This window comes from Myotis lucifugus, unplaced genomic scaffold (genome assembly GCF_000147115.1).
Source record: "Myotis lucifugus unplaced genomic scaffold, Myoluc2.0 scaffold_6208, whole genome shotgun sequence".
Lineage (NCBI taxonomy): Eukaryota > Metazoa > Chordata > Mammalia > Chiroptera > Vespertilionidae > Myotis > Myotis lucifugus.
In genome coordinates, this window is record NW_005877256.1 from 1 (window position 1) to 8,852 (window position 8,852).

The window sequence follows — 8,852 nt, forward strand, 5'->3', positions numbered from 1 at the left end:
TGACAGAGCAATTTAGATAGAGATTGAGGCCCGGGGAGCTCACATGCCACTCAATGCATTAGGAGGGAGATGCTTGCCAACCTTGCATTTCCCACCAACCTACTGCCTCTCCTCCAGCCTCAACATGGCACAGACACCCAGGCCTGGTTCTCCCTTGGGCACAACCCTGGAGTCAGAGCCCAGGCTCCACAGAGGTCTCCGCACCAGCCTCATGTCCAGGAATGTACTGAGCCATGACCTTTGGGTCCTCACTCTTTGCAAGAGGCAGCAGAGAAAAACTGCAGCTCAGATAGGCCTGCCAGATTCTTGGTCCATAAGCCAGCCTGGGGAAGGATTCGGCAAACAGCGGGGCTGAAGAGGTTCCTCAGGCCTCCCCATTCCAAGGGGAATGTGCTGCTTAAGGCCCAAATGTCTGTCCTTGGAGCCCCTGGTTTCATTAGGTCCCCTGTGCAAGAGATGTCGTCATCCCATAGCCCTGGGAGAAGGGAACTGCCAGCCCTTAGCCGGTGAGGGAGTGAGAGAGGCTGTCTGGAGAGTCTCCTTGAATCCATATGTCCCTCTTGTTCCAGGTCCTGGGAAGCCTGGATTAACTGTAGTTACTATCTTTAGACCCTCATGAGAATCCTGTATCTTTAGATTTATGCCACCTTCACAGGAGCTAACTTGCATAGGTCCCCCTATTGCTGATAAGAATTGGGAAGTGAATTTCAGGGAGGTGGTGGCCTCAATCCTAGTTCGAGGCAGAATGGTGGCAGTCAGATGCATTTAGAGAGAGGAGCTCTGAAAAGAGGATCAGGTGCAAGGTCAGGGGAAGAACAGGCAGAGGAGAAGGCTGGAAGGGGAATGGAAGAATTTGAGCTTGTCCTATAGATTTTACTGTTTCCCTGACAAGGGGATGGCCATTACAAAGGAGGAAACAATCCATGTGAAGTAGATTACAGTCTTCTACAATTTTATATCTAAAGACACTGTCCTTCATGCACAGTACAAACCCAAAGACATTCCCCTCAAGATAGAGCACGACCCCACTGCCCCCTACAAAAAATAAAATTATATAATGGTTACCAGTCTGTTTTCTCCTTGTTTTCTTGGCTGTGGAAAATTTAGGCCTTAACTCTCATGCTTGGTTGCAGTAATCTTTCTTTGCTGAGTCATCATATGTGTATCTTCCTTTCTTCTTGAAAGTTTCTGGTCTTTCCTTTTTCCATTTGCCTTGGCAAATGGTTTGATAGGTGCCTCTAAACATGAAGTAGTCTCCCACTCCTCTGGTAAGCAGAATGGACTTTAATTAAAAATAGAGAACTGTTCTGCTCGAACTCACAAAAATTACTCTTGGCATTGCCCCCAGGTGCAGTGCTTGAAGGAGAGTCTCCTGGGATTGAAAACACAGTGATGTGACAGTCTAGGTGTGCTAGAGACCAGGTCCTGCCCTGTCACCCCTACTTTATTACCTTTCAGCATTTCCCAGGCCACATCTCACCCCTGCCGTACAGTCCTGCAGGTGGAGGCACCTGGGAGAGGCCCCTCCCTACATACACTTCTCATATCCAATCCATGCATCCATGTGGGGATTTTTGGGGGTGTACCCATTCAACAAACACTCATCAAGCACTTTCCAAGTTTAGGGTGCTCTCTCTGGTAGTTCAGAATCAAAGAAAAACAGAATAGAAAACTAAGTTTAATAAAAACATTTTTTAATTGAAGTTTTATTTTTGTAATACATTTTATTGATTTTTTACAGAGAGGAAGGGAGAGGGATAGAGAGCTAGAAACATTAATGAGAGAGAAACATCGACCAGCTGCCTCCTGCACACCTCCCACTGGGGATGTACCGCAACCATGGTACATGCCCTTGACCGGAATCGAACCAAGGACCCTTCAGTCCGCTGGCCAATGCTCTATTCAATGAGCCAAACCAGTCAGGGCAATAAAAACATTTTATTAAGTGCCCTTTGGCACATTCATGAACTATTTGGTGAATGGCCTCGAAGTGGAGCTGCAATTCACTCTCTCCCCAGTTTGCTGCATGGGTTCTGCAGCCTCTCAGCTCCACTGACCCTGAGATTGCTACAAACATGCATGGTCCTGAGCAGGCCTGTGGGCCCACAGCGTCAGAATCCGTCTCAGAGGGGGTTTGGTTGGCCAACTGGTTGATGCTGCAGCATTTGACCCACAGGGTGTGAAACTCACCATTGGAGAGTTTTTCCTCTTGTGTCTACTAATAATGGACCCATTGACCTATAATGGGATGAGGATGTCTCCGTAGGGAGGGAACACTGACCATGGACAGACTGAGACTGATAGTGCCCTGTGAAGAGGGAGGTCAGGAGTCTGTCTGACCTTTTGCCCCCACAGTGATGCTGGCAGGGGCCATATCAAATCAGTGTTCTAAAAGTATGCTGGGAGGAAAGGCTGTCCTTTGTCCTCAAGATTACCCTGGTGGCAATAAAGAGGCCACAGCCACTTGGGGATTCCTGGGACTAATCATGGTAACATGTTCCTGTGGAAGCAAAAGGGGTTCATAACCTCCCAGGGTGATCTGATCATGGATTTCTAACGGGGCAGGTCACAGTGAGTAGTCACACTCCAGGCATCTAGTGTTTTTCGTAAAAGGGTGAACACACCTTTAAACTGCCTCTTTTCAGAAGCCTGAAGAGAAACCACCCTCAAGAGAGCACGGAATCTCGTCACCTACCCTGCAATCCATTTCCTGCCTGGCTTTCCTCCACCTTCAGTTTTCTCCCTTAGTTCCCTCCTCACTTCCAAGTGCACAAAGGAAGCTACAAATTGCCATTCTGAGAAGCATTTTCTGAGGCTGTTTTCTAGCTTCCTGGTGTATCCTCTCTTTGGTTCGGATAAACTTTTATAAACATTCTCTACAGGTTTGGACTTCTATGGACATTGGATATTGCGAGGTGTTACAGTCGGTGAAGGGTTTTCTGGTGCAGCACATGAGCAACTAAAGACATATCCATGTCACAGATAGCACTGGGCTAGCCATGGGGAGGGATTGAGGGCTTCAAGTGGTGGCAGCACTTGGACAAAAGGAATTGGATCTCTTGGAGGCTGATCCACTGCTGACTGACACAGATGTGGCCCTTCATGGGTCCCTGTGATGGGCCGCAGTGTCCCCGCTGAGAAAGGACAGGGCTAGACTGGCCCCTTTTCAGGGTTTGACTGTGACCCAGTGCTATGCTCATAGGCAGTGGTTCTCAACCTCTGGCTTTTAAATACAGTTCCTCATGTTGTGACCCAACCATAAAATTATTTTCATTGCTACTTCATAACTATAATGTTGCTACTGTTATAAATCCTAATGTAAATATCTGACATGCAGGATGGTCTTAGGCTACACCTGTGAAAGGGTCGTTCGACTGCCAAAGGTGTCGTGACCCACAGGTTGAGAACTGCTGCTCTTAGGCAAGACAGAGGGTGTCCTCTGCCAAGAACTGGACCAGAAACCCTCATGTCAGCCTCTTTTCACTCCCTAATCCCATAATCAAATCCATCCCTTCATTTTCCTCCCATTCCCACCAGGTATGGGCATGAGAAAAACATCACTGAAATTTCTTTTAGGGCAGCAGAGAGCTCAGCAGAGCCAAGGGGGGGCTGAGGAACTGCCATTTCAGGCTGGGAATTCACAGACGGCCACGAAGGAGGCAGAGCAGGAGATGTCATTCCAGAGCCCATTTTTCTGAAGGCACACACAGTCCTCCCCTGAGCCAAAGTCATTAGGCTCATCCTTCTTCCAGTTGCTATAGGTCAGCCTCCCTCCTGTCACATACACAAACTGGCCTTGGTCATGTCATCTGTGATGCCCAGGAAGGCATGGTCATTGGCCACTTCCATGATGGCTTTGTTCTCCTCGGCGTTCTTGGGAGTGGCCATGGTGGCCTGGAGCTCAGCGCACGGAGCCTTCACTTTGGAAAAAGGCATCTTTTCACCGTTGGTCACATGGAGCTTCTTTCCAGATCTCTTGCCCAAGGAGAAGGTGTGCATTGAAATCACAAAGGACGGGTGGGATTGACTTGGCCTGGAGCCCAGGCCAGTAGGTGACCCGCCCTTGTCGGGAAGTCAGGACTCTGAAAAGGAGCCCATGTGCAACCCCCTCGGGTCAGGTCCTAGTGAGGGGGAGCTCCTCAGGGTAGGGAAGGCCCTGGCAGAGCCCCGGCTCTCCTGGGGGAGCCTGTCCTGGAGACAGTCCCCTGCCCAAACTGCCCCAGTGCAGGTGGACAGGGAAACAGGTGTGGGCACCGCTGCCAGGCTTGGACACCAGGACAGAAAGGGGCAGGGACAGCCGTCTGAGAACAGTGGGTGCTGAGGAAGGAGAAAGGATGTGGAGGCAGCAGACCTCCATGCAAGCTTTTCTTTGCTGCTTCCCACCTGGGTGATGCTGAATGAATTATCTGTAAATCCTGGACCTATTTTCTCTCACTTGTAAATTAAATAAGCGTAATGCTCACAAACAGCAGTGTTGAGAGGACAGAATGAAACCATATTATGAGAAAATGCCAACCTCGCACAGGCCCTGGTATATAATACATGTTCACTACTGTTAGTTCTCTTCCACCTGCTGAAAGCCCAGAGCGCTCAAGGACCAGGGGAGAGCGGGAACCCAGTGGGGCAGGAAGAGGCTTACATTTTTTGATGCGGTCCAGTTCTGCCTCCAGGCTCCTCAGCTCTCTCTCTAAGTTAGCCAGCTTAGTCTCCATAACTGCAAAGCAACGGGAGAAGGGCTTATATTGAGAAAAAGACCCTAAATTCAAGAACAGAGTATTTTGGGGGGGAATAAAAGCTTATTAAGAAGTATTCTTTGTTAAAAAGAAGGAACTCTTACCATTTGCAACAGCATGGATGGAACTGGAGAGCATTATGCTAAGTGAAACAAGCCAGTCAATGAAGGAAAAATACCACATGATCTCACTCTTTCATGGATAATTAAGACCATTACAAACTTTTGAACAATAATAAATACAATGGCAGAGCTGCCTCAAACCGATTGTCGGACTGCAGTGGGAAGGCCAGGGAGGGTTGGGGGACAGGAGGGAGGGGAATAAGAGATCAACCGAAGGACTTGTATGCATCCATATAACCATAACTAATGGACATAAGACACTGGGGGGTAAGGGAGGGCAGGGGCTTGTCAAGGGTGGGGGGGAAAAAAGGACACTTATGTAATACCCTTTGTAATACTTTTAGCGAAAAATAAAAAAATAAATAAAAATAAATAAAAAAAATAAAATCACGGTAGTGAAAAAAAAAAAAAAAAGAAGTATTCTTATTCCAGAAAAACATGAAAACAAAAGGAGGTGATAAAACAAAACATCTGTATTCCTGCCTTCTCAGACATAATTCATAACTTTTATAAACTGTAACTCTGAAACAGCAATAACGGTAACTTGCAGTCTGTATTCTTTTCTCTGGATCCTTTTCTTCACATACTGCTTAAATACTGCAATATTATACTCATTTATAGGAAAAAATGAACTCATTCCTTTTGAAAAATTTTCTTAATCATGCATTTATTTCTTATTCCAGGTGAGCTCTTTAATCTGTATTATGAAAACCCGTTTGCCATGACCCCGACCTTCTGTAATGACCAAAGACTGGTCACCAGGAGACTGTGGGCACTGGGAGGTGCGTGTGAGTGGGTGGGGCTGCGTGCCAGTGGTGAGGTGTGTGCGGATGGGCGGGGACTTGATCTGGGTCTCAAGGAGCAGAGGGACTTGACTGGACTCTGGGTCTCGCAGTACCGAGGGACTCGGGGGAGTCCTGCGGTGTGGTGGGGTCGCTAGTATTCGTATAATTGTGATGGGCCAGTGAGCAAATATTTATGTGAGTTCATCATTTTATTTTTGTTGTTACTAATTATTTCACTTCGGATTAATTTATTTATTTACCCTATTCATTACTCTATTGCACCAGGGATCTTATGAAGCAGACCATCTTCATGCCACTCTTGTGACAATAGACTTAAACCCAACTCCCGAGGGGACCAGTTTCCTCCCGCGCATCCTGGAGCCTGGCATTGGCTGCTCCAGCTGAGGGAGCTGGTCCATCAGCAGGGGCCACGAGGGGTGGCCAGCAGGGTTGCAAGTCTGTTCTCAGGAGCCTGTGGGAATCCCTTCAGGCCCCAAGTAGGACTGGGAGGAGTGACAGTGCTGGGTCAGGAAGCAGAGGGGAGGTCTGCCAGTGGGGCAGCAGAGAAGGGCCCCTCCCACCTGGCCCTCCAGTTCCCGGGCTGGTCCCCTGAGCCCACGCCCTGCTGAGATGAGCTCCTTAACTGAACTGTCTCCACGATCTCCTTTTTGACCCTTCACTCCTGGCGACCCAGGAGCCCCTCTACTTCCTAGAGGCCCCAGTTTCCCTGGAGGGCCCTGCAAGCCTCGGAGCCCCTGCCCTGTTGGAAGATGAAGGACATGTGACCCAGTGTCTGTCTTTCATTCTCTTCCTCCAAAAGGTCAGCACTAGATTCACGTTGACTCCAGAAACCACAGCAAACTAGTGGTGACCTGAGAAAGAAAGACCTCCTGCCTCCAGCACCAGCTGCCCGGGCTGCAGGTACCACCTCTTACAGACAAACACACACCACCGATTCCCGCATGGAAAGGTGGGAGCCAGGTCACAGCAGCGTCTTTGTTTAGGAGACAATGACAATGTACAGGAATTATCCTGAGTGATTCAAGCCCATCATAATGTAAGGGGAGCCTGCTCATGGCTCTGTCCCAGATCCCTCTGGGGAGTAAAGATTCAAGAAGTCAGACCAGCCTGGGTACCTGGTTCTCCTTTTTCCCCTTGGCTCCATCTCGCCCATCTCTGCCTGGGGTGCCATTGGTGACCGGGATGCCACAGGCAATCACTGAGCAGACCTTCTGGGCATCTTCACAGGTTGTGGGTTCTGAGAAGGACACTGTCACCACACACAGAAGGGTGGGAAGTGATACAAACCAGAACATGGTCCTCACCTGGTAGTGGAGAGAGTGAGGGAAAGAATTGCATCTCATCCCGTGTAGCCAACATCCGCACCACCTCTGGTGTGCTGGCCCCTGTGCTCGGGACAGCAGACACGCCAGCTTTGACTCTGAGTTTCTCCCAGGCTGCTAGGGAGACAGACAACTTACACATTCCATTATCAAAACCATATACGTTTTTCCAACTGAATTAGAATTCTTAATTCTTAGAATACTTAACTGATAGTGACATCTAAAAGCAACTAATTACCATTTCTTGAATTGTCAAATTTATGAATACATTTCATAACTTCTAGAAACAGGTATTTTTCATTGGCAAATAGACTCACATTTTCAAGAGACATAGTTCAAATAAAGTACAAAATATATTCATTCACAGATTCAAATTTCTTTGTTCTTACCAACTGTATGAGTTTTTAAAGTTAATTATTACCCAAGCCATTTTATTGACAACTTTGGTAACAGAGATAAATAACATGAACTTAGTTTTGTAAAACCAGGCAAGACAAACTTGTATTTTATATTAATAACTTTGAAAGACCTTCACTAAACTTAAACCACCATTTGAATTCTTGGTGATTATTGCATTCCTTTAGTGTGTTGCTTAATTACCTAGTGACCTTGCCAACTTTTAAAAAGGCTGGAGATGAGGGAGGGTATTAGGCTTGGACACCTTCCACCACTGCAGTTTTAAAAGTGTCAGTTTTTTTTTAGGATAAACCAAGATGGCGGCATAGGTAAACACTGGAAATTGCTGCCTTGAACAACCACTTCAAAAATACAACTAAAAGACATAATGGACATCATCCAGAACCACAGGAAGGCTGGCTGAGTGGAATTTCTACAACTAGAAGGAAAGAGAAAAGCATACTGAGACTCAGAGGAGGTGCAGTGCTGAAGGAAAATACAAAGGTGCGGAGGTGCATGTGGAGAGGGCTAGCGGCTGAGGACACGATTGTCTTTTTCAATTGGGAGGGAGTCTCAGGCTCTGAGTTCCAGTTCCGGGCGAGTCTCTAGGGGACCCAGACTCACACGGGGGAAACGGAACTGTCTGGCATCGGTCGGAACTCGAGGGCAGCTTTCTCTCAGAGGCACTCTCGGCAATTGCCAGGACCTCTGAAGGCAGGACTGAGAGCAGTCATACTGCTCGCTCGGCCCGCCCTGTTGATCCCCTGGGACCCACCCCACCCAAGCTGTGCACGGAGGCTTTTGCATATGATAGGCCCGCCCTTTGTAATCTGAAATTAATTTAAGAAACTGCAGCTGCCCCAAGGCCCCAGGGCAACTTGCATTGCTTTACAGCTGGCTTCTGCTGGGTAGCCTCAGGCAGAGGCTAGATTAGCACCTCCTTAGATCCAAGAGCCAGTGTACCCGTGGTCAGAGTGGGACCATCCAGATTACAACTCCTCAGATCCATAAGGGACACACTCAGGGGGCAGACTCAGTGAGCACCAAAGCCCCACTGAAGCAAGTCTTGCCCCATAAGGGTGTCTTCAGCACAGAAGTTCTTCCACTGAAGACACAGCTGATTCTCACAGCCAATTGGCCTGGAGGTCAAATCCTCCCAGTTTTACCTACAACAATCAAGGCTTAACTACAACAAAACTGTGCACAAAGCCCACAAGGGGGTGCACCAAGAGTGTCTATCTCAGGTAATTGGGACACTTAGCACAGAAAGCCACTCTATAGACACAGCAAAGCATAAAAAATGCAGAGACAAAGAAACAGGACACAAATGACAGAAATGGAGGAAAGCAAACTACAGAAAAAGAGTTCAAAACCATGGTATAAGGTTTTTCAAGAATTTTCTAGAAACTGCCGATAAATGTAGTGAGAGCCTCAAGAAATCTAGTGAGACCCTCGATGTTGTGATACAGGACC

The 8,852-nt window shown here is 47.8% G+C and overlaps 1 pseudogene; it reads right to left on the minus strand.

Moving 5' to 3' along the window:
- Window positions 1-3,625: 3,625 nt before the first annotated feature.
- Window positions 3,626-6,956, minus strand: LOC102434500 (annotated as a pseudogene).
- Window positions 6,957-8,852: the final 1,896 nt, after the last annotated feature.